Raw genomic sequence first — 26,275 nt, 5'->3', positions numbered from 1 at the left:
AGGTCAATACCAGCACATTGAATTGTGCTTGGAAACAGGTTGGGGACCAATACAGATGGACCAAGAAGGGAATCATAGTCCCTGTGACTATGGTTGTAAAGATCAGTCTGGTAACTAGCAGGAGACCAGATGGAGCAGGGAAATGGTTTCACAAAACCCTGGTTGATAAAGCGTTTTTTAAGGGCATGCAACTCCATCCAGAATGGGGGATACCCGAAGGCCTGAATCAGACCTCTGGAATTTTTTTCTATTTCAGTGCTGGTTGGAGAAGTGGTATATATGGGAGGGGGGAGTTTAAACCTTTCCTGCCATGCTATTTTTCAAACCTATATCACCCCTCCCTAAGCTGCTTTTTGAACCTTCAGGGGAAACTATATATAGGTACCCAGAATCTATAATCCCCCCATTCGGGTCAAACAGCAACTTCAATAAGGTCATTTAGAGTAGGGGGAAATTTAAACACCCCTGCCCTGTACACTGCTCTTCTGACCCAATTTGGGCTACTTCTCCCATGAAAACCAGCGACACTGAAGATTGTGTGTATTGTTGAAACAACGTGCCACAAAACTAATGTGAAGCTATCATTATGAAGCATATTGCTCCAAAATGCAATCTCATAATAAAGCCTCCCTTGTTTGTCTCCTGACTGGCAGCAGTTCCAGCTTTCCATGGTTTCAGGTAGAGAGGACTTTGCCATACCTCTCAGACATCCACTGGGAACACAGAAAACAAATGTGCAGGATGAATAAATGAGAAAGAGCTGTCGCAGACGGAGCTGGATCTGCAGGTTCAAACAGGAAGCCATTAAGCACCTTGGATGATGGAGTTCCTAATATCAGACACCAACACGCAAACTTATTTGGCACTGGAGAATGCTTCCAGGATGGGGGAAACTGCAAAGATCCCAATATTTGTTCTGACCCATGAAGACGGCGGGGGATGAACAGGCATCACACGGGTTTGAATTAAATTCTCATTTCCTTTCTGAGATGTGGAAAAACCCTTCTGCAAAAAACAACTTCCTGTCCTCTCCCACCTCTGGTGCACGCTAGGCCTACGTCATGTGAGGCTCTTTGTTCATTGGTGAACCCCTCCCCCCCCCAAAAAAAAATGTGTTTGGCTGGCCAGGATAAGCTGTCCCTTCCTCAGCCACCCCCTTGCATAAGAATTATAGCTAAACTGGGTTGAGATGCTGAACTAATCCCCTGGAGCATGCTGGGAAGCTGTGTCCGCTCCTCTCACTCCATGTGTTTTTATTGCTGCCGGTCATCCCACAGAAGTATGAGAATTATCCCTCTCTGAGGAAGAGGTTTCATAACACCATGTGCTGCCCTTTCCAGTCCACACGGGGGCAGGCAGTGCACTGGAGTCCTTCAGGCACACTGGCCTCCTCTCTGCCTAGGAAAACAAACCACTCTGATGCACTGCACATCTTTCAACACCCACGCACAATATACATACGTGCTGCTGCTCATTACTCAAAAGGGTCCACATGCTCAACGGCACAAGGCAATCATTGTAAAAATGCACATCATCTGCTTATTGCACTGACAACACTGTTTGTGATAAACGCATGGCACAAATGCATCACTGAGAACACACACGCATTCAAAATCTACAACAGTTGCTCGGTGCTCAATTTAGCATTTGACGCATGATGTGTTTGGTCCTTGAAAATTAACTGTGCACGTTCATCACATAGATGCCATCTTTATACAAAGTGTGTGTATCTGGGGCACAATCCAAGGGCACATATGCATGGCTCATTACTGTGACTGTAGAGTGTTTTCTCTATCAGCAGGTCTCCCAAACTGCTGCTTACATTCTTTGAGCTTGAAAAGCAGACTGGGCATTTGGCATGAGAATTGGCCATAAGGATACATTCTGGGAGGCGGAAAAACAGCCTGCACAGACAACTAGAAGCATTTCTTCCATTGTGAGTATTTGTACTGATCTGTCAGGCTACTTTTTAAGCTCAAGGGAGTTTAGAAGCGTTATGTAGAAAGTCGGTAATAAGAAAGTTTTCAAAGACCTTTTGGTGTGCTACACATGCACATACTCATCATAAACCAGTAATATGGGAATTTCCCAAATGTGTAGAATGCATAGGCAGCAAAAAGGTGACTCCTTTGATGAGACCATCGGTCAATCTAGCTCAATGTTTATTCTGGCTGGGTGGATTTCACCAAGGTTTCTTGGAGAGATCTTTCCCAACCCAGTTCCCTGAAAGCTTTCATTGGGAGTTGCCAAGGGACACCTCTGGACCATTCCCTGTGTAACACAATGAAACCTTTTATCTCACAATTATCACAGACTACGGGGACAAGTTGTAAACAGCCACATTAGTTCACATAACCCCCCCCCAAAAGGGAACAAAATCCATGTAATGCCTTTTATTAGGACCAGCCAAATGGACAAGTACCTCCTTTTGCTTTCCGCCTGCAAGGGAACAGTGTATCTGATTTGGGTGTTTGAGAGAAATGTGGTTGGACTATTGCTGTTTGTTGTCTTTTCATTGTGCAGACCATCATATTCTTCTCCTATTCCCAGTGAATGGGCTGTAACCAAATACCAGCTTTGTGGCTGGATGCATCTCAGAGAGCATGCCTGTAAGATGAGGGTGTAACATCACAGCCCAAATAATCTGTTCCCAGCCTGATGACAAATTCTGGCAAGGTGGAATGCTTGCTCAATGTTGTGTGCTAATTACACCAATCTTATTTTAACAAGGCAAAAGAAAGTTACAAAAGAAACAGTCATTACAAAGTTTAAAATAAACACAAAAGGAAAAAGACCTGTTCAAGATTTATATTTTTTTCAAAAATATCTGATAGATTTTCTTCTTGAATGAGAAGAAATATATATAAAAGAAAGAACAATGCAGTTTTGCTCAGATAAAGGTTAAACTACTGACTGAGTAGACCAGTCTTTCTCCATTTTTTGCCATTGAGAAACCCCTGAAACATTCTTCCGGCTTTGAGAATCCTCAAAAGTAGCCTGTTCATAATATGGTTAGATAGCATAGCTGTGTACATGCCTACCCCGGGCCCCTCCCCCTCCCATCCCTCCAGGCCCACCATTGGCCATTGGGGGAGGAGAGGTTGACATGACCATCTATGGTCATCTCACCTTATTAATGTTTTAACAAACTAAAACAATACATAAAAAATTAACTTCTGTCCACTTGGGAAACCCTTTCAGGATCCTCAGGAAATCCCAGGGTTTCATGAAACCTTGGTTGAGAAAGCCTGGGACAGACCACAAAGCCAATGTGGAGTAGTGGTTAGACTGGAGTGTTGACCTAGGCCAGGGGTGGCCAAACTGTGTCTCTCCAAATGTTCATCGACTACAATTACCATGAGACACAGTTTGGCCGCCCCAGCTTAGAGTCTTGGAAACAGGTTCAAGTACCCACGGTGCCTTGGAAGTTCTATAGATCAGTGGTCCCCAACCATTGGTCTGGAGACCAGTACCGGTCCATGGATCAGTCGGTACCTGCCGTGGCTCCTCCTTGTCCTCCTCCACGGCTGCTGCCTTGGGGACTGCCCTGCCACTCTGCCGCTGGCTCACCTTTGGTGCTCTCCAGCAGCTGCCATTGCTGGGGCTCCCCCTCAGCGTGGCACTGCGCAGCTGCTCCTGGCAGCTCCCCTCAATGGCCAGAGGGAAGTCAGGGGCTCCAGCGGGAAACCAAGTGGAGTAGGGGCTCAGGCGGCGGCAGTTACGTCCCTTGGCAAAAGACTACCCCCCCCCCCGGGCCTCAGTCAAATTGTCAAGCGTTGACCGGTCCCCGGTGATAAAAAGGTTGGGAACCACTGCTGTAGATGACATTGAAATGTTCTCTCTCTCTCTCTCTTTGCCTAACCCATGTCACCGGATTGTTGCTGAAAATGCAGTGAGGAGAGCTACATATGCTGCTCTGAGCTTCATAGATGAAGAGCAGGGTCTAAATGGTTAAGACAGAGAACTAGGGCATTCATTTAGAACCTCCCTAGAAAGGGAAACGTTCAAGTAGCTTTCATACTAAAAACACACTTCGTTAGGTGTTGCACACCTTTCAGTGCAATAGGAATCAAAAGCTTGGGTAGGGTCCACTCCAAGATCATTTTTGAGGAGGGGCAGATGTAGTGTATGTCTGAAAAACTGAGGTCTGATTCCATTTTTGGTCTTCTCACTCGAGTACAATGATGGGATTTGCCCTGGATGTTCACAGTGAAACACTTGAAATCCCCCTGCTCACTGGTACAGCTGGGCTGGCAGCTATTTCTAGTCCCTGCTAGCGCACAGCCTGGTGGATCAAGGCTTAAACTGATGGAGTTAGTGTCTTAATCATCTTTGCCCACTAAGGGCAAAGGGAAAGGAGAGGTGGGGAAGAGGAAAGCTGGGGTGAAACAACAGGCAGGCCTGAAGGGTCTTGAGGATCTCCCCCCCGCCATGCTAACATGTATCATTTGAACTGTCACTTCAATTCCCTGTGTGTAAAGGACAATTTCCAACCTCTTTTGTGATTTCAGTCATAACTATGCTTTTACAATACAAAAACATCTTGGAACGTTTGTAGTAGGAGCTCCCGAGTGAGAGGTGCTATAAATTCTCCATGTTACAGTGTCATAGAGTCCACCCTCCAGAGCATCCATTTTCTCCATGGGAACTGACCTTCGTGGTGTGTAGATAAGGTGTAATTCTGAGTGATCCCCAAATCCTGCCTGGAAGCTGGCATCCCTACCCATTCACCACCTTGTATCTGACCCTCCATCTTAAACTATGTTTGTTAATTATAAGCAGCTTACAGAATTTTCCTCTTCTCCATTTTATCTGACATGGTAGGTTAGGCTGAGAATGGCCCAACCTACATGGTAGGATAGGCCGAAAATGGCCCAACTTTATCTAGTGAGTTTCCATGGCAAAACAGGGATTTAAATCTGGGTCTCCCAGATCCTAATCTAAAACACTTGGTTTCTTGGGATGGCTACTGTTGAACAGCAGCAAACACCCAGGCCTGGGTGAATCATACAGTTATGGGAGTAGCAAGTTACCCAGTGACTGCTTGGTCTGGCCCCATAAATTCACCATTAAAGACCAAAACATTCCCAGAAAGTCCCCTCCCCCTGCCTTTTACTAACAGAAACCAAGTCTAGAAGGCTGGCAATACAGTTGCATTCCCTAGACATGGCCATGGAAAGTATTCATTTCTTAAAGTTACAGATGCCGTTTCTCTTATTGGGGGTTGGGGGGTTTGGGGGGGGTTAACTCACCATTTTTTTTTTAAGATTTCAGATTTTATTTCAAACTTGGGGGATTTCTCAGGCTTGTCGAAGAAGCTTTCTTGTTTGTTCATGACCCCAGACTCTGGATTTAAGTATCCATAGATTTGGCCACACTGAAAATTACATATAGTGATGATGATTTTAAACACTCTGCACTATTTATTTATTTTGTTAATAAAATTTATATCCCACTTTCTACCCTCACAAGGTCCACAAAGGCAGTTAACAATTTTAAATATCCATTAAAAATAACATTTTAAAATTATTAAGATCAACCAACCAACACAGATAATGAAAGCAAATTAAAAACAGAGTTACAATACATACCAAAACATAAAAACAGCAGTTAAAACATTTGTCAAGAAGGAGGGACCACTGAGAGAATTCTGAATGAAACAACAAAGTCTTTACCTATTTGTGGAAGATGGCAATAGAAAGTGATAGATGAATCTCCCCAGGGATAAAGTTCCAGAACTTTAGTGCCATGACTAAAAAGGTACATGAAATAGGGCCTACAAAGATGGTGGCAATGGTTGGATGGGTTCACAAGGAAGTAGGTAGTATGTTGATCCCTAACCATATATGGTTTTGAAGGTCAAAACCATCATTTTAATTGAACCTGGAAACAAATTAGAAGGCAGTGTAGATGGGCCAAGACTAGAGTGATATGTTCCCTATGCCCCACTCCAGTCAACATCCTGGCTGCAGTATTCTGCACCAACTGAAATTTCAGAACACTTCTCAAGGCTAGCCCCACATAACGCACTGTCATCTAATCTAAATGTAGCCAAGGCATGCACTACAGTGTATGTATGTGTGTCAGGTGCCATCAAATCACTGAAGATTTACGGTGACTCTGGGAATTAATGACCTCAAAAATGTCCTATCATTAACAGCCTTGCTTAGGTCTTCCTTTATTGAATCATCCGTAGTAGCCATATCTTTTCCGCTCGGGAAAGGTTCCAGCTGACTAACCAGTGCTAAACAAAATGTCTCCTTGAACAAGAGAACTAATCTATTTGTGGTCTGTATGCTCTATTAGGATTGACTATTGCCAGGATCCTGTCCATACCTATACTGTGAGACATTTCAGATCCATTGGTTAATAGGCTATACCCAGAAACCTCTTTGTCCTTGGAGAGCCACTGGAGCCTGAGCATCTTTAGGAGGTGTGAAAGGTTGTGGGTGTCAACTATGACTAAAATGTTACGGAACTTCAGAATCAGGCAACAGTTTAGAAGCAGAATTCAACTTGTTGAATGTTAACCATTATGAGAGATAATCTGATATTTCTTGGGGAATCTTTTTTTTTTTAGTAAACCTCATGTGTTTCCGGGCAATGCAGTAGTGGCCTGACAAATAACAACAACAACTTTATTTTTATAGCCAGCCTTTCCCGGTTCTGATAGTATTCCTTACAGGAGTGTTAAAAATAAGAACTAGGAGAATAGACAATTTTCAGTGTTGGTAAGAAAATTTAAACTTTGGAAAATCTTGTTGCAAATCCAGTCAATGAATCTGTGCTCTACATTTCAGCATCTGGTATTTTTATTATGTAAGGGAATATCCATAAGGCAACAGAAGTGTAGGGTTTTTGTTGTTATTCATTGCTGTTAAATGAGAAAGTATAACAAATGCCTTTCATCTCTACCCTGTGAGCATATCTATACCTTCAGAAAAGACTTGGTGATTGTACTGCTTTACAAAAGCAGATGGTAATATGCATTTTGGATGGCTATTTGCATTAAAAATTCCCTTAATCAGGCTTCAAGCCATTGAAGGGCCTGGACCCCTTGGGAATGTTGCAGGTTCTTTCTCTAAATTTCCTGCATTCTTCCCTAAATTATTCTGTTTTTGAAAGATTGAAGGCCAAACTAACTTGCATTGGGTATCCATGAATGGGTCTCCCAAAGAATACATTAATAGTAAAGACAAACGGAAATTGCATTCCCTCCTGATCAACTGTTAGCTCAAAGAGTGCAAAAAGACAGACACCTGTCCTGCCCTTGACCCTGACCCAGAGACTGCAACTGGTCCAAAATACAATGGCCCGGGTTCTCACTAGGACACCATAGAGCAGGAGTTCCCAACCTTTTTCGGGCCGGGGACTGGGGGGGGGGGAGAGGGAGGCCTGGGTGCCAGCGCATGCAAACGTGCAGGCGCGGAACTGCTGCGTCTGCGCGTTTGCGCTCACCATCATGCATGCCTCCCTACCCAGCATGGTGCTCACTGCACAACGGGGGGGAGGCGCACCCACTGGTGCGCCGGCGCCCGGGCCTCCCTCCCCCCGCTGCAGCCCGGAACCGAGGGCTCCACGGCCTGGTACTGGACCGTGGCCTGGGGGTTGGGGAACACTGCCATAGAGAACCCATATTAAGCTTGTTCTAAGCTTGTTGACTTTTTTCTGATTCCTGCCTATACTCCCTATTTTAAATAGCTACATTCATGAGAGTCACTTTCCTCTCCCCCCTGCTTATACTAGGCAGAATGAGCAAACTCATCAGATGAGTCCTGAAGTCTTTGTGATGGGACATAATCTAGAGATTGAAAAGATAATTGTAAGCAGATAGAATGGTGGCCCAATTTCATGCATATTTAATGTACAGTATTTGCTGGCGTATAAGACTACTTCCCCCCCCTGAAAAACATGCCTCCAAGTGGGGGGGGACGTCCTATACGCCGGGTGCACTTCAGTTGGGATAGAGATAGCTGCCCATAGTGGTCTCCCGATGCTCGTCCACCTCATTCTACATGCCATCCAGTATCGCGTGGTATCCAGCGCGGCCGCGGTGGGTCATCAGCGTGGCTGTAGCTAGCATCATCAGTGAGACAGGGATACCAGCCTTTTGGGTGTGACCGGCCCATTCTGATCTGTGGGAAGCAGCGGCGCTCCAGCCCGCCCCTTGTCTACGCAGAGCTCACACATGCGCACTTGCGCACTAGTGCCGGTCACAGGGAGATGCAGGGGTGGGCCGGAGGCGCTGCAGTTGCTCTGTGGCCATACGATGGTGACAATGACAGGCGCTGTAATGTAATGTAACAAACTCTATATTTTGAGTGGAAATGTTAGGGGGTCGTCTTATACGCCCAGTCGTCTTATACGTCGGCAAATACGGTATTTATTTTCAAGTGATGGTTTAGAGTGACAGAAATGTTGACAGAGTTTCTCTTGAATAATCCAGGGATACATACATGATCAACCCCTAATTTGGCAGCACTACATTAAACAGACATCTCTACAATGCACCCTCTGTTCAGAGGGGAATGGACAATGTCCCTAAGTAAAAAGTACAGTTGTTTGGAAAACAGGGACTCTCTTTATGACTGATCTAGACCTTTCCAGTTTGCTCCAAGTTCTGATTTGCTAGCAGCTGAGTGAGGAGATACCTCAACCTGTCAGGTTAGGGAGTCCATGTAGGAGAAAATACCTTTCTTCTTAATCCATCTCCTTCCAAGCAGTGCAGATGCCTTCCATTGTCTAGTGGGCCCTGCCTGCTGCTCTCCATCTCCTCTGCATCCTTCTTGACTCTGTCCCTTAAATAAGAGTAGAAGTTTTTGATGCATGTTAAGGGTACCAGATGATTCACAGCTGAACATATCTAACAACATCTATTATTTACTTATTTGTTTATCTATTTATTTATTTGATTCATTGGTTGGTTGGTTGATTGATTGATTTATAGATTGCCATCTCAAGTCAGACTCAGGCTCTTCAATGCACCCACATTTTATCTGGATGCTATTGATGTGGAAGCAAACATTTTGCAATTAGAACAGCAGGTCAAATTATATCTCAAGACCCACCAGGGATGGTCAACTTGGTATCCTTGAGACAAATTGCAAGCCTGCTGATACTGCTGGGCTCTTGACACATGGTCTAAAGAAGACTGAATTGTCTGTAAGGCTAATGGAAATTTTATTTACAGCTCTGCTTTGAGAAATGCTTATAAGGAGAAAGGTTCGTAGCTAACCATGTAGAAAGTGCTAGGATTCCTCATTGACATTTTGAAGACTAGAAGTTTCAAAAATATATCTTCACAGATGAAAAGCTGGAAGAATGAGGATCCAAGGCAGAAGACCCCCTGTGACAGTGAAGTATGAAGGTGTAAAGCAAACATAGGTCATGGGGGGGGGGGGGCTTCAGGGAAGTCTATTGAATGTTATTTAACTGATGTGTGTACAAATGTACCAAGTAACACAGTTGCTATAGAGATTGTGTGATTATGACTTGGAGCATGAGTAGGAACAAGAGGGTGGCAGTCAGTAAACTGTCTGAAGAGATAATCCCTGTTACAAAAAGCCTGGAAACCTTTGGTCTGATAAAGATACCTTGAAGTAGGACTTTCACAGTCCCAGTTTGGCCTTTGGTATGATGGGAAAGCACAGGTCTTTGGAAATAAGGTCACCTCACAGATTCCTCACAAATGAAAAGCCATGTGATCAACTGCCAGAGGCCTAAACTGCTGCTGAAGCACACTGAGCTTCTATGACACCACTTTTTCTAGCTGGACCATTTCTTATTCACTGCTTGGATTTCTCCTGACCTCTGAGGACAACATGAAATACTGCCTCTGAGGACTTCATGAAATACTGCTGAATACCAACACCCTCTTTTAAGAAGACAAAAGGGCTGGAGCACAGGTATTCAAACCCATGTTTAAAATGGAAAGATTTTGAGGACAAGAGGTCACTGATCTCAGATAGCAGAGATTGTCCAATACAACCTGTCCACCTTGCGCTTCTTGACAAATTACCTCTAGCTGAAGGGAAGTTACTGACTGGCTTTGCAAGATTATAAATTAGGGTTGCCAACCTCCACGTGGCACCTGGTGACCTTCCACTATGATAGCTGCTCTCCAGGCGACCAAGATCAGTTCTCCTGGAGAAAATGGCTTGCCTTGGAGGATCAACTGTATGGTATCATAACGTGCTTAGGTCCCTGCCCTCCCCAAACCCCACTCTTATCAGGCTCTACCCCCAAATCTCCAGTTATTTCCCAATTCAAAGTTGGCAACCCTATTATAAATGCTTCCTTGACAAATTGTCCATGTATGAGGTAGTGGCTAGACCACTTCTACAGAAGTCACCCCTGCAACCTTAAAAATTGTTCTATCACCCAATCACAAATTCTCTCTTCAGGGGAAAATGCTCATATTTGTGGTGGCTATTCAATGCCAGATACTTTTTGATTAAGCCAATTATCTTGACATATTTTAAAAGGGTTTCATGTAGGGATTTGGAGTGAGATCAAGAGGTTGATGACTCCCAGTTTTGTTTCTCTTTTCACCATAATCAGATGGGGTGGTGGATGTACAGAACAAATGTTTGGACCAGAGATGATGATGATGATAGGCTGAATAAAACCTAATAAACTGAAGCTTGATCTAGATAAGATAAGAGCTGCTAATGTCAGGTTATCTGATCCAGGGAGATGGTTATGTACTTGTTCTGGATGGGGTTGCAGTCTTTTAAAGGATGTATTCCGTAGCTTGGAGGTGTTTTTAGATCCAACCTTATCTTTGGATGTTCAGGTGGCATTCATGGTTCAAAACTTTGGTTGATATAGCCTGTGTCTTACCTAATCCTTGTCTTGGAAAGGAATGAATGATTTTAGCACTACTATCCATTTTGATCACAAAGCGGGAAGATTACTGTGATATACCCTTAGGGTTGTCAACCTCCACATAGGGCCTGGTGTTTCTATTTATCTCCAGATGAGATGGGGGAAATTGCTTATTTTCGGGTGCATTCTGTGGCATTGTACCCTGCTGAGGTCTTCCACTCCTCAACCCCTGTCCTTCTCAGGCTCCACTCCCAACATCTCCCAAGTATATTTCAGTCCTAGAGTTGCTAGCTCTGGATTGGGAAAAACGTGGAGATTTTTTTGGAGGGGGCAGTGGGGGAGCTGAGGAGAGCCCAGATTGGAGGAGGGGAGGGATTTAAATGGAGTAAAATACCTCCCAAAGCAGCCATTTTCTCCAGTGGAACTGATATATATTGCTTGGAGATGAGTTGTAATAATGAGAGAGCTCTAGACATGATCTGGAGGTTGGCAATATTATGTTCCTTGTATAGGGCTGCCTTTGAAGGTTTCTCAAGTGCTCCAAAATGTTGCAGGGCTTGACAGGGAAGGTGTCATAGTGAACATATTACCTCTCTCTCTTGGACGATATGCAATTACTTCCTGTTTTCATGCACAATTCGTCGCTCTGTTATTGACCTAGGAAGTGCTCAAGGCTTACTTTGCATGTAACCGCCTGTTCACTGAGATCCTCTCTGAAGAGGACCTTCTCCAGGCCTTCCAGGTACTGGAAATGAGTGAGAGGACCTTTTTGTGGTACCACATTTTGAGAATACCTGTTTTTGGTTGGGGCTTTCACGATTGGCATTTAAACCCCAGATAAAGTTCTTTTAATTCCAGGCTGCTCCTGATCCATTTTGCTATTTGTTTATAACCATGGTGGTTGTTTAGTTTTATTTATTGCTGATATCTGCCTGAAGATGTGTCCTTTAAAAATTAATTTCAAAAATGTGGTTTGATATCATTGATATTTACTTTAATTATTAGCCTTGAACTCAGAATAAAGTAAATTGGCAAATAATCTTATAAATAAAACAAATTGTTCATGAGCCAGGGACACATGGCACAGAGACAAAATGCTTAGTTCTGTGGGTCTTTTCTCGGTACAAATTTTGCACCTGATACTTATAAAAGGTCATATTTTAGTCATGTGACAGCTGTACAATCTAACCTTACTGTACTGCCATCTGTCCATGAGGGCGGTCTAGAGAGGGTAGGTGGGTTTCATGCCCCATCTTTCTGGCATCATGTAGATAAATATCAGAAGTATTTGCATCTATGGTCAGATTGTTGTGAACAATTATAATAGTCCTATGCACTAGGTATGCAGAGAGAAGATTCGATTTTTTTTTTATATCCCACTGTTCACTACCTGAAGGAGTCCCAAAGCAGTTTGCAAACACCTTTCCCTTCCTCGCCCCACAACAGACACCTTGTAAGGTAGTTGGGGCTGAGAGAACTAAGAGAAGTGTTCAGGGAAAACCACTCTAAGAGAACTGTAACTAGCCCAAGGGCACAGAGCAGGCTGCATACGAAGGAGTGGGGAATCAAACCCATTTCTTCAGATTAGAGTCTGTAACTCTTTAACCACAACACCACACTATCTCTGTTTATTTATAGTCTGCCTTGCCCTCTGAGACTCAAGATGGATTTCAAACTTTAAAACAATGCAATGAAAATGTAAGAACATAAGAATAACCCTACTGGATCAGACCAGTGATCTATCTGGTCCAGCATCCTGTCTCACAAAGTGGCCAACTAGTTCTTCTGGAGTTTCAACAACAGGGCACAGAGACTGATTTTGTTATTCCTTTTCTCGGGTCTGTACATGAATTTTCATGTTTACTGCATTTGAGTGCCACAAAACAGAAGGGTCTCCAAGACTGATTCCACAGTCATGATTTGCTGGGGTGCTTTCACCACATCGAATTCTAAATGTAGACTCCAAATTTGCACCTGTGGTTTTCTCCCATCACTGGTCAGGACACCAATCGCAGTATATGTTTTGGATTTTCACTAGGGGAATGCGTGGTCCTGCCTCCCATCATGCTTCCCCACCTTTTTTTTCTTTGAGCATGCGCAGTACTTCACTTGTGCTGTAGTGCAATCAGTTTTTTAAAAAGAATTGCACTCCCCCATCCCATGGCATGTGAATCACCCAAACAAGGGAGGGGTGTGTGTCTTGTGTTGATGTGTGCTCAATCACCATGCATGCATGAAGACAAAGCATGTGTGCTGCCATCACACAACTGTTTATCTGCATGAAAGTTATAAATTGCCCTGTTACACCTTAAATCATGAAGGTGTGTTGAGACGCTGGCGGAGGAGACTGATGAGGCAGGAGGAGGAATGTGGACTTCTAATTTTTTACTTAAGGTTAACTGTGTTAAGTTTGGGGCACCACATTTGAAGAGGGATGTAGACGAACTGGAGTGTGTCCAGAGGAGGGCAACAAAAATTGTGAGGAGTTTGGAGACCAAGACGTATGAGTAAAAGTTGGGGAAGCTTGGTCTGTTTAGCCTGGAGAGGAGACGACTGAGAGGGGATCTGATAACCATCTTCAAGTATTTAAAAGGCTGCCATATAGAGTTGTTATCTCTTGTCCTGGAGGGACGGACCAGATCCAATGGGATGAAATTAATTCAAATGAAATTCCGTCTAAACAACAGGAAGAAGTTCCTGACAGTTTCTCAGTGGAACAGGCTTCCTCAGGAGGTGGTGGGTTCGCCTTCTTTGGAGATTTTTAAACAGAGGCTGGATAGCCATCAGATGGAGTGGCTGATTCTGTGAAGGTTCAAGGGGCTGGCAGGTGATAGTAGATGAGCAATAGGGTTGTGTCCTACATAGTGCAGGGGGTTGGACTAGATGACCCAGGATGTACCTTCCAACTCTATTATTCTATGATTCTATGAACTTTCTGGAGTGTTCCCAGAAAGCGGATGCTATATTATTATTGCAAATTCGCATTGTAACCTGATCATGTTCAAAATTTTAAAACAATATGGCAGGAAGAGAGGCCAGTGGGATGGAGAGGCAGGTAGTAGGGCAGAGTTGATATGTCCCTATGACAACATCACTTGAGGTGGGAATCGAGGAGGAAGCCTAACCTTCCTCATTAGATAAATGCAAATTGCCTTCTAAGGGGAGGGGGGAATCACAGTTTCTGAGGATTCTCAAATCATACAGCAAACAGGGACTGCATTCAGTACTGCTCCTTAAGAGACAGATTTGTGTGTAACAGTTTTGTTATTTTGTTATTCCGTGGGACTTTAGGAAGGCTAGAGCAGCATTTTTTGCAAATGTAGAAACAGTCCAAGTGTCAGGTACTCAAACTCAGTTATATAGACAACTACAATCTACACAAAGACTCCAGGCAAGTCACCTGCTTCAAACAGACTGATGTCATAATGTAGATGGCACATCTAAAACAGCTATGGTAGGGCCTAAATTTCCCTGGCACTGCCAACACCTAGAGATTTGCAGGGGTGGTGTCTGTGGAAGGCAGGATTTAGGGGAGAAGCACTTCAGCAGGGAGTAATACATGCGAGTGACACCAGCCTCCAGGTAGGACCTGGGTATTCCCTGGAATTAGAACTTGTCTCCAGATAATGGAGATTAGTTCCCCTGGAGAAAATTATTGCTTTAGAGGTTGGACTCTATGGCATTGTATCCCACTGGGGTCCCTGTCCTCCCTAAGCTGATTTCCCAAATTTCCAGGAGTTTCCCAACCTGGATCTGGTCACTGGATCTGCCCATTCCCTATCGATGGCCAGGGGGATCCAGCAAAAATATGCTATGCTGTTTATCCTGCAGAGCAGTCATTTTCTCTAAGGGAACTGATTTCTGTAGTTTGGCAACCCTAAATTACCACTTACAGTTTCTGAATGCGATTATTCAGGGAAGCTCTCTCTGGAAGTGCCCTTTAGGGTTGTCAGCCCCTTGGCGGTAAGTTCTTGAAGATCTGCAGGTGGAGCTGTGGATGGCAGGCCTTGAGGGGTGACCTCAGAAGCATATGATGGCATGCAGTCCATCTTCTAGAACAGATATTTCCTCCAGAGAGCAGCAGCAATTCCAGGACATCTTCAGGCCTCACCTGGAGGCTGGCTGTGTTTTCTTCTACTTTACCTCCAGGTGGGGTCTGGAGATATCCTAGAGTTACAATTGATCTCCAGACTATAGAGTTCAATTCCCCAGGAAGAAATGGCAGCTTTGAAGTGTGGGCTGTATGATGTTATACTCCGCTGAAGTCCCTCCCCTCCCTAAATCCTGCCCTCTCCAGGGTCCACCCCTCAAATCTCCAGGAATTTCCCAGCCTCTAGTTGGCATCCTTATTCTTCTTCCTGTTTCTTCATGATTTGTTTAAACCTGGATCCTGGCCAGGCAAAAGTTCTTTCTATGCATGTTATCCTGTAAGGCAGCAAGGCATACTTTCCATGCCAGAGCAATACCTGTCTGACCTACCTGTCCCTGGCACGCTAACTAAGCACAGGTGGCTTCTTAGCATTGTGCTTCAATCAAGCTGGCCTACACATGCAACAGGCGCTGGTAGAATGGGTTGTAACACTTCAGTCTAGGTGGAGTCTTGTTTTATGGTTACCAACCTCAAGACAGAGCCTGGACTTTTGCCCAAATTGCAATTGATCTCCAGACTACAGAGATCCGTTTCTGTGTGCTAGCCAGGAATAGTAATGTACTGGAACTTTGCCAAAAATTATTTCTTACCTGCAGTCCAAAGTAGTACAGTCCTAACACCTCTGCACTCTGGTACCTCCTTTTGTTGCCTGTTTATACTGTTCTAAACAAATGCAGCTGCTCTCTCTCCTTCTCTCTGTCCTGGCTTTCTGCTTACCATAGAGCCACTCCCAGATTTTCTCCTCCCTCTTAACCCTTTTCTGCCTTTTTTTAGACTATCATGACATGACCAGGCCCCTGGCCAATCCGACATCCAAGCCTGCCCTTTCTGTTCACTTTGGCCCAGTTTGTAGTTTGGATTCAAAGGTGCCTTGCAAATCACAGGGGAGTCCTCTGTGCATGGAAGAAGTCTTGCATTTTGGAAAACTTTTTTGTGAACAGAATTCCTTCCACAACCTGAAGCTTCTCTCTGTGAGCAGAAGCACTTCCCATGGATTAAAAGACACCTTTAGATAAACCCCAGTGTGTTGAAAAAGTGAGATTGGAAATTGTCTAGAATAGACAATATAACACTGAAATTAACCTGTCAAATGGAAACTCTGTGGCATAAATAATTACTGAGATAGGGATGCATTTGTAGGGAGAGCTCCTAGAAACCAAGGCAAATATTCATTTGTGGTTCAGACGCTTGCCTGCAAAAATAGCCTTTCAGCTTTTCTGTCCTTATGGGTGGGAGACACATTGCGTCAAGAATTCATATTCATGGAAAGACCATGAGAAGAGAGAAGGAAATTCTTTACTCAGTTGTGGAAAACATTTCTTTTTCCGAGGCCAGAAGCTGGTTCAGCAGCTCTTTCATGGATGGGCATTGAATAAGGCACAAAAAAGGGGAGAAAATTTAGTACAGCAATCAGCACTCGGGACAAAGATGCAGCCAGCAGACCCTGAAGAAGAACATTGCTGGAGATTGCTGTCTTTTCCAACAGAGCTGGCCGTTCAGATGCTTGCAGGAAGTCCTCAACCAAGACATGGAGGCAGGAGCAGTTTAAGGATTCGCGGGCCCTAGCAGATTACATTTGTGGTGGGAGCACCACCCTTCGTCTGGGGGCAAAGGGGTTCCCTGCAGTGGAAAGGGTTGTTACTCTGAGTGTCCTTAAAGTGGGAAAAGGGAGGAGGAGAGAGGCTATGGCCCTGATCCGTGGGAGGAAGGCACCACGTGAGCCCTTGGAAATGCAGGGACTGTAGCATGTGCTACATGAATGAGGCAATTCCCTTGCTCCGTCCTGAGCACCTGATATGCAGAGGTGTACACAGAATCCTACACATGGATTCTATTTTTTTAGGGGCTAATAGTCACCAATAGGTATGAATTTGGGAATGTTAATGGCCTCAAGCTTCCTGCTATTTCTTCTGAAAGCAAATCTCACTGAAATCATTGCAACTAATTATTATTTAATATGCTTAGGATCATGATGTTTAGACACACAGACACACTGAATAACCAAAAGAGAGCCAGTGTGGTATAGTGGTTAAGAGCAATGGCCTCTAATCTAGCAAGTTGAGTTTGATTCACCAAGCCTCTACATGCAGCTAGCTGGGTGACCTTGGGCTTGTCACAGTCCTGATAATTCTATTCTGCCCAAGCAGTTCTGTCAGAGCTCTCTCAGCCTCACCTATCTCACAGGAATGTTTACCACACAGGAGCCGTTGTGCTGCACTGCCACCAGGTTTCAGGTTGGGGCAGGTTGTCCCATCTCTTCCTAGCTCCGCACGAGGTAGCATTTGGCCTGTTGCACTCTGTCTGCCTTGGATGTGTGCTGCCTCATGGCCGCAGGGTGGCAAGGTTCCATTGCACTGCGGGGCGGCATGAGACTTTTGGAAAAATTATTTTTAAGAATGTGGTATTACATAACAACGCAATGCCACATTCTTTTTAAAAAATGCACCAGGTGCATTCCTCCACGCTGCAGAGCAGAATCACGTGAGGCATGTTTCCCCCCTTCTGGGACACTGTACTTGGGCACAGGTGGGGTGGACTTGGACCAAGATGGACCAATTCTTCCATAGATGCATGCTACTTTATGCGAGAGGACAAGAAGGTGCCCTCAGCCAGGAAGCATTAATAAGATATATTCTACATGGAGAGGTCATTGTGTGGTTAATAATGAGAAGAGAGGAATGCTTTTGTCTTCAATGCTGTGTGTGTGTGTGTGTGTGTGTGTGAAGGGGAGCACTATACAGGACCCCATCCCTGTCCCAATCAGCTTTTTCCTCCAGGGGAATTGATCTTTGCAGTCTGGAGAAGAGCTGTCATTTCAGGGGATCCCCAAGTCCCACCTGGGGGCTGGCAGCCCTGCCTCTCTGAGACACAGTGCTACAGAGACCTCCCCACCCAAACAGCCCCTTTCCCCAAGGGAACCTATCTCTATAATCTGTAGAGGAGCTTTCATTCTGGGGGTTCTCTAGTCCCTACCTGGTTGCTGGCATCCGTGAACACTGGCACAGTGCCACAGAGACTCCGCCTCCCAAGCAGCCCTTTCCTCTAGGGCAGGGGTAGTCAACCTGTGGTCCTCCAGATGTCCATGGACTGCAATTCCCATGAGCCCCTGCCAGCGGGGCTCATGGGAATTGCAGTCCATGGACATCTGGAGGACCACAGGTTGACTACCCCTGCTCTAGGGAACTGATATCTGCAGTCTGGAGAGGAGTTTTCATTCTGGGGGTTCTCCAGGTCCCACCTGGAGGCTGGCAGGGATGCTAGCCTCCAGTTGGGTCCTGGGGACTCCACTTCTGGGGTTTCTTGAGGCTTGAAGAATATTTCAGGGGTTTCTCCATGGTAAAAAACTTGAGAAAAGCTGACATAGAGGCAGTAATTGAGAAACCCTCTGTAAGTTCTTTGCCAAGCAATGTTTTCATGTTTGATTGTAACATATAACTGCTTCTTATTTACTTTGATATTGAACTAAACCGAAGACCATATAGACTGAAAGATTTTCAGTTCAAGCCAATTTTGTTATCAATTAAATATTTTCATTGAAGAAATAAGCTGTGACAAGTTTATGAATTATTTGATGTTTATTGTTATCAGCAATTACTGCCACACAGCCTTTCTCTTTGTTTCCCACCAGGAGCTTGGCATCTCTGCACCTCCATGGGATCTAAAGCCAGAGAGTCCCCTCTCCCAGGTAGCCCTTTTCTCCAGGGGGGCTGATCTATGTTGCCTGGAAATGACCTGCAATTCCAGAAAATCCCCATGTCCAAACTGGAGACTGGCATCCTGCAACCTCTCTGGGGCACAGTGCCACAGAGTTCTCCCCTCCCAAGTAAGCCCTTTCATCTCCAGGAGCCTTCTGGAGATGAATTGTAATTGCAGAGTCCCCCCTCAAAAACAGCCATTACCCCCTGGGGATTTGATCTCTATACTCTACATATGACCACCAATTACAGAATATTTCCAGGCCTCACCTGGAGGTTGGTGACCCCTAGGTCAGGAATGTTCCTTGAGTTGGAGGCAGGGCCTCAAGAGTCCAGGGGTAGGCAGGAGCTATTTGCCATGTAGCCAACCCCCAGGAAAGCCACAGTGCAGGTGTACATCCAAGTGCCCATTGTTTCCCTGGATGCAACAGGCTTTACCTCTAATACAATACAACACAACACACTACGATACAATAGTGTCAAGAACTACTGGGGGCAGGCTTGTGGCCTGAATTTACTGCTAATCAGTTTCACTAGATGTCCCAGAATTTTAATATTATGGTAAAGGAAGGGGGGAGAAATATCAATTGGCTTTCTCCATAAGCTACCCCTTCTTCCTTCTGTTGTCATTAAATTCTTCTAGCTTTTCTTTTACAGCCATGTCAATGGATAGTCTTCATCTGAAGTCTGCTCAGTGCACCTTAAACTTGACTTAGGGCAGTCTTGGCTCATCACACTGCCCTATGAGCACAGCTAGTTAGACCAGTGTGTCGTATAACTTAATAACAAAGGAACTGGGAGTTTATGTGTGCTACTGACCTCCCTTGGGCAAGAGGTGCTTTGGGGACACTGGGAGATGACAAGGTACATAGTATCAGCACGTCTTGTCTGTAAGTGTGGTTATAATTAATTTTGTCTGAGGCTGGTTTAGCCTTCCTGTGAGCCAAACTGTGAGGGGCTCTGTGTGCTGATAACAGAGCTTTCTAGTTAATACCTTCAAATTCCTCAAGAGTCTTTCTTTCCATACTTAATAACAGCTAAGCCACGAAACAGAAATCCAAGTGGATTCCTAGAGTTTTGTCAACACACAACATACTGTCATCTTAATTTCAAGGCCATTGCACATAAATCTAGTGCAGAGCCTATCAACCTCAGGTATTGCAGACCAAGCAGGGCAACCAAAATATCCCTGCCTTGGCCAGGGCTTGCCACACAGACATTTACTGCATGGCCACCATTGCTCTGGGCCACTGTCTGGAGTCTGCCTTGGGGCAGGTTGCCCAGTCTATTCCTGCTCCCGCATGGGGTAGCATTTGGCCCAGCACACGTCATCCACCCTGGATTTATGCTCCAGCACGGGAGCCAGGGCAGTGAGGTTCCATCACACTGCTGGGCAGTGTGGGCCAGTTTTTTTTATTTTTAAGAATGTGGTACTGCGTTACAATGCAATACCACATTCTTAATTTATTTTTAAAATGCCCCAGGTGGCTCCGCCAGATCCTGCAGCATCGCAGACTCACCTGGAGTATTTTTTGTCCCTTCTGGGACACTGTACTTGCAGACACAGCTGGGAAAGAGCAGGGTCCAGATGGCCCAACTCTTCCCTTCCCAATGGCCCAGGCCCATCCGGGGCAAAAAAAGGAACATGGAATTATCTGTGTTTCCTTGCTGTACGGCAAACGAGGGCCTGACTTAGGCCAGGCCTGAGATGGCCCTGGCCTGCTGCTGCCATCAAATGAAACGGAATTTTTCCCTCCACCAGACAAGCAGTAAATTGAGGCAAATTCCCGGTGCGGAAGCAGTCATAGTGTGTACGGATGGAAAGCCAGCGAGGGGAGGATGAAGGAGGATTGGGAAAGGGCAACTACAGCCGTCCCCAACTCCAAGCACTCCCAGAATCATCACTGCCATCAACACATACTCTCCAATCAGGGACCCAGCTTTTGTCAGAAGGTTGGCCCTTGGCAACAGGGCTTCTTGGATGGAGGCTTTGTGCCTTCACTGGCTTTGGCCAACTCATCCTCTGGCCAGTACAGGTTGCAGCTACTTCTACATTCCCACGCACTCAGAAAAGGAGAAGAAGGGCTGGGCAGCTTAGTGGAAATAGATAACATATGTATATGCATATACATGCACACTTTTCTGTTTGTTTGGAAGGATGTCCAAAGCAGAGGTGGTGACTCAGCTTGGTGGCTTGTTGTGTAGTCCTAAACAGACTTACCTCCTGCTTAGAGTCCTTTCAGTGGACTTAGAAGGGCGTAAGTCTGGTGAAAGGTTAGAATGTCAGACTTGTATCTGGGAGAGCAAGGGTCAAATCTGCCATGGAATCTTGCTAGCTGATCTTCAGCTGGTCATTCTCAGCTTAACCTACCTCATGGGGTTGTTGTTATGGCAATAAAACAGAAGAGGAGAAAATAATGTTGTAAGCCACCTTAAATTCCCATTGGAGGAGAAAAGTGGGGTTTAAATATCTAAGTAAATATATAAATCTATAGATACTGTTGCTTGGGGTTAGATTCAAGATAGATTCAGCTATCTTGTCCTGGAACCAGAGAGTTAAATTCAAAATTACACAGTTTACTAATTTAACAGGATTAATTTTTGCTTATATATTCCCACTGTCATGATGGTCAGGTCATGGTTTGAGGAAGAGTGCTTGTACTCCAAAACTCACGCCTTGAATAAATCTTTGTTGCTTGAGGAGTTAGGAGAGTCAGTAACACTATTTGATCAGTGGTTCTTTGTAGGAGTCCCTGGAGTACCTTTTTGCTCCCAGATTGAATCAATTGTTGTATGGCTACATCGCTCATATTATGTTGTTCTTTGAATAAAGACCCTCGCCCTCTTTTTTTCCTGCACTTTCCTCCTTGACCGAGCACTGTGGACATATTTAAATTGTATTTGGGAAGAAGTCATTTGTGCTTTTGCATTACCGGTGCGTGCTTTTGTGAGTATTGTGATAGCTTTTGATCAAGGCCATCCAGAGAAACACAGCCATTTCAAAACATTACAGCTGCAAGTATGAATGTGGATGATCCAAACATCTGTAGTATAGATTTTGTCTTTGACTTCAAGGCGAACCTTCGTGACAAACAGGGCCAAGTCCTAATCATGTTTATTTAGAAATCCCATTGATTTCAGAGAGGCTTGCTTTCAAGACACTGTGTAGCAACATGGCATGTAGGTCTTTTAAAATATAAAATCATACAATGAAAGAATACACAGATACCATGTGAGGAAAAATTGTGTATGTCAAAGTGAAGAGATGCAGGATGTTTTTAACAAGCAGTGTATAATGGGGCAAAAATGAAATCTAGCTGGACCCCAAAACTAGTCTAATCAAACATGGCCAACATATCATCATCATCATCATTTAATTTCTTACCCACCACTCCCAATAAGGCTCATGGCGGGTTACAAAAAGTGCATAAAAACCCCAATAAAATTAAGCCTAAAAACAGCAATCCAATACACAGACAATCCAATATATAAATGTATGAAAGCAACAGAAACAAAATACAACTAAGGCCCAACCCTAATATTAACCCTGGGGCAGACCAGAGGGGGAAGCTGACATCTCACCCACCATCAGAATAACCCCGGGGGGGGGGGGGGGTCCAGTTCTTCCTTAGCGTGCTGGCCTCAACCATAGACCTGGTGGAAGAGCCCCGTCTTGCAGGCCCTACTCCGTATTGGAAGTCCTACTAATTTCAATAGGAACTTACACCCAAGTTAGAGTGAATAGGATTACAGCCTTAATTGCATGGCATTTCATTGATATCGTCAAAGTGCTCATCATAACTCTTATTTTGCTCCAGATATATGCACAGTCCCAGAGGCTGCACAGACAATGTTGAGAATAGAAATAATGAAGACAATGAAAACAACTAAAGGTTTATAATTCTTACAGTGTTTTCAAGTGTAAGGCCTGAAAGGTACATGCGATTTTAAGTGAGTCTTGAGATGTGGTTCGCGTGGCACTAGCAGTTTGATACCATGAATGGTTACTTGGCATTAAAATCTCATCTTGTTTTGTGCATAAGCAAAATGTGGATAGACATCATTAATAAATGAGTGCACGTCTAGCGTTGTACTACGAAGCTCCACAACTTTACACCATGCGTACATGTCCAGTAAAACAAACAAAAAAACTCTTCTAATCTGGAAGTGTTTATATCTACTTTTCATTTCATCTACAAAAATACAGTAAAAAAATGCATCAGTAAAAAGAAGACATCATCAACAGCAAAAATCTCAGCTTACGCATTTGGGATTTATTTAAATGTTTTCAGCAGTGCGGCTTCAGCCTTCTTATGCTTTCTGAACAATCAATAGCACCGAGTTCAGTGACACTTACTCTTGAGTAGGCATGCCCAGGCTCACAGCCTTTACTCCCTTGACTTGAACAATGGGAACATTACCTATGTATCTGACCCATCTTTTCATAAAGCCATTTCCTGACCGTTCTGGATTCTGCCTGTGTTCATTGCGCACTGCTGCAACGCATAGGTAGCACTGGGAAGCGTTTGTGTTTACAGTACTGTGTTGGCGGGCGGGGGGGGGGGGGGAGGCTGGGGGGAAGCGGAGGGTCTTCATCATTTGTTTATCCGCTTGGCGAGTGTGAACATGAAGAAGCGGAAGGAGTGAAAATAACAAAGCGCTGTCCCTTTAAACCTCCGAGGGAGGGCCCAGGGCTTTGTAGGATGACATCAGTGGGTTTGGCCCTGACACTCAATGGAAACTCAATGAGCGAGCGCCTGGGCTGTACACACACGCACACACTGCGAGGCTGGAGAGGAAGGAGGGAGGCAGTTGAGCAGAGGAGGAGGAGGAGGAGGAAGCGGAGCGCTTGGAGCTGGGGACGGCCGCGGCTGCCCTTTCCCAATCCTCCTTCATCCTCCCCTCGCCGCCTTCTTTCCCCCCTGACAGCCCCCGGAGCAGAAGCGGGAGAGAGGCTCCTTCCAGGCAGGGTGAGTATTGGCGGGGTCCGCGCTGGTCTTGGGGTGCAAATCCGGGGGGAAAGGCGGCCCCTCCGTCTCTTTGTTTTTTTGCGGAGAGAGGAGGAGGCGGCTGGGGCTGGGGGAGGGGAGAGGAAGGGGCTGACAGGCGGCCGAGAGGGGCCGGGGAGGAGGACAAAAGATTTGGGTGTTTGTTAAAAACGGCAAGACAAAGGAGCCCGCAGCAGCCCTCCCCGCCTCGATTTCAGGAGGGCAGTTTAGGGGAGCCCCCCCCCCCACGTCCCCCCCCCCTTGCCTTTGGCAGCTTCGCAGTCTTAAGTGTGGACATGGCTTCGGTGATCTTTTCCTTTGGGGGGGGGGTCTCTGTCTGTAGCTTCCCTGTTTTGGGGGGAGGGGGCTCCATTGGGTCCCCCCCCTCCTCGCCCGCTTCCCTTAGCATCTCTGGGCAATTTTCAGACCATCAGCTGTGAGGAAGGGATGCACCCCCCGCCCTGCTTCTCTCCCCCTCGAAGTGTTTAATGGGGGTGCGGGGTAGCCATCCTTGGCTGGCTGTGTGTGTTTGGGAGAGCCTAACCCCTACCAAACAGGGTGCGCGTGAGGGGAGGGGGAGGGCGGCGGCGGCGGGGTAAATCTCTTGTCTCCTTTTGTGGGAAAGGTTGGGGGTTTGTTGTGTGTGTGTGTGTGTGTGTGTAGGGGGGGGAACCTGCTTAATTTTATCATTCCTTCTGAGGTGTTGCTTCCTTGCCTGAGCCAGAGCTTTGTGAGGAGAATAGTACAGGAAATAGAAGTTTTGTGCCATTTCTAATGGATCCCTGCCTTCCTCCTGCCATATAACATAATATATATATTTCCAAAGGCATTGCCCGTTTTTTGGTGGAGAGTAGTTTAAGCGAGGCATGTGGCTGAGTGATAAAAATGACCTCGATTTTGATCTCTTCTTAGCAACTGCATTTGCTGGGTGCCCCCTCTTACGTTCTTTTGGGGTGACTGTTCAAGGGGTGGGAAACAAATCTGATCTTGCCCGCTGCTTTTCAAATCGAAAAACCATATCTCCCCCTCCCCACCCTCTCTACCAGACATTGAAGAAGCTAGGATAAAATGCTTCTCTTCTCTCTCTCTCTCTCCCCCCCCCCCCCAATTCCTGCAACCCAGCAGCATCCATTATATAGCTGGTCAGCTCTCATCCAATGTGGCCTACCATAGCCCTAGGAACTACCTTCTTGGTTCCTAGCAGCTCAAGCAAAACTGGCAAAACACTAATTGTTTGGCGGGAGGGCTGGGTTGGTTACTTTCCTGGCCTGTCCAGTCTGAATGGAAATGCCGGGGTGTGTGGAAGGCTACTGTTGGTGTATATATGTTTATTATCACGGGATTGTACATATTTATATAATGTATAGTAGGTCAGGGGAGTGCATGCATATGGAGCAGGTTGCGTTATAGCTTTCTAGTGTTGTGAGTAAAGGGAATATTAATATATTATAAGCATCCGCTCACGCAGTGTGTCTGCATTAGGCTTTCTAGAAAGCAGGGGATTTTGATGGTCCTCTTGACTCCCTGGGGCTGACTTCTTGGCTTGGAATATGCTTAGGATCTATTACCCCTTCTTTCTGTCCTTGGGAGGCTAAGGCCAGCGGCTGGTGAGTATTGCATGCGTGTGGGGAGGCGGCTAGTGTTCCCTCTGACTTGGAAGCAGTTCCTGAGACTGGCTATTTTCTCTTAGCCTTTGCCTTGAGCTGGCCTCACTGCTGCCTTCTGTGAACCCATCTGTATGCCCAAGGCTTTGCTTGCTTTTTTAATTACCAGGGGTAGTCAAACTGCGTCCCTCCAGATGTCCATGGACTACAATTCCCATGCATTCGCTGGCAGGGGCTCATGGGAATTGTAGTCCATGGAAATCTGGAGGACCGCAGTTTGACTACCCTTGCTCCATCCTGTCCATTCTTACAAGGCTGTATGCCCTGTTGAACAAAGTAGTTCTTAGGACCCTGCTTTATTTGCACACACACACATATATGTTTAAAGCAGGAGTGTGTGTGCATGTCTGTTTGTCTGCTATTACTACCCCTCTGAGCTTTTGCTGCCCTCTCACTTTACCTCTCTGGCCTCTTTTGCTGCTCTCTCACTGACTTTAACACTGAGCAACATCTACAATTTTCAGAGAGTTTTGAGGTCAGTCAGCTGGAGGGGATGTGGCAAAGTTGTCCAGGGTACCCCAGAACCAATCCATGGTACTTGTGTAGTATCCAAAAGGTCACTTACTAACTGTAGAGGAAAAAACTCCTCCATGAACAGCTGTCCCCCTGGAGGCTTAGCTTGCGTCTCTTTCATTGGATGGGTTATTAGCAGTTCGGGCCCTTCTCTTGATGTTTGGTCAATCTGTTGAGCGGAGCTGGCAGAGAAAATGAGGACACTCCTAACCTTTAGGGACCTAGTATCTGTGGAGTAACTTCTGAAAAATTCCGCCTACAGCCAGCTTTTGTGTCACTAATTATGTAGCATGAAGGAATATGTAGCTTTGATTGTAGATACTGGGTTGGGCCAAAGACACGTGAGCAATTCTGCCCTCTGCTTTATGGTCTTGTCCTCTATGGATCAGATGAACTGTTTTGTCCTGGGTTTGGTTTCTAGGCTGGTACTTCCATTGT

General features: G+C 45.4%; 1 protein-coding gene across 3 annotated transcripts in view; it reads left to right on the top strand.

Annotated features, from left to right (window-relative positions):
- Positions 1-9,531: 9,531 nt before the first annotated feature.
- CSNK1E (casein kinase 1 epsilon) overlaps positions 9,532-26,275 on the top strand; it is a 58,178-nt gene continuing 41,434 nt past the window's right edge. Inside the window, exons 1-2 of one of the 3 annotated variants that reach the window (XM_077339532.1) lie at positions 9,532-9,905; positions 18,606-18,662. The gene's annotated coding sequence lies outside the window, so the exon portion shown is untranslated. Of the gene's footprint in view, positions 9,906-18,605; positions 18,663-23,430; positions 23,643-26,275 lie in introns of those variants that run through there. The other 2 variants (XM_077339531.1, XM_077339529.1) reach the window with 2 other exon arrangements.

The sequence above is a fragment of the Paroedura picta genome, chromosome 5 (genome assembly GCF_049243985.1).
Source record: "Paroedura picta isolate Pp20150507F chromosome 5, Ppicta_v3.0, whole genome shotgun sequence".
Classification (NCBI taxonomy): Eukaryota; Metazoa; Chordata; class Lepidosauria; order Squamata; family Gekkonidae; genus Paroedura; species Paroedura picta.
This window is presented reverse-complemented; position numbering and strand designations above follow the sequence as displayed.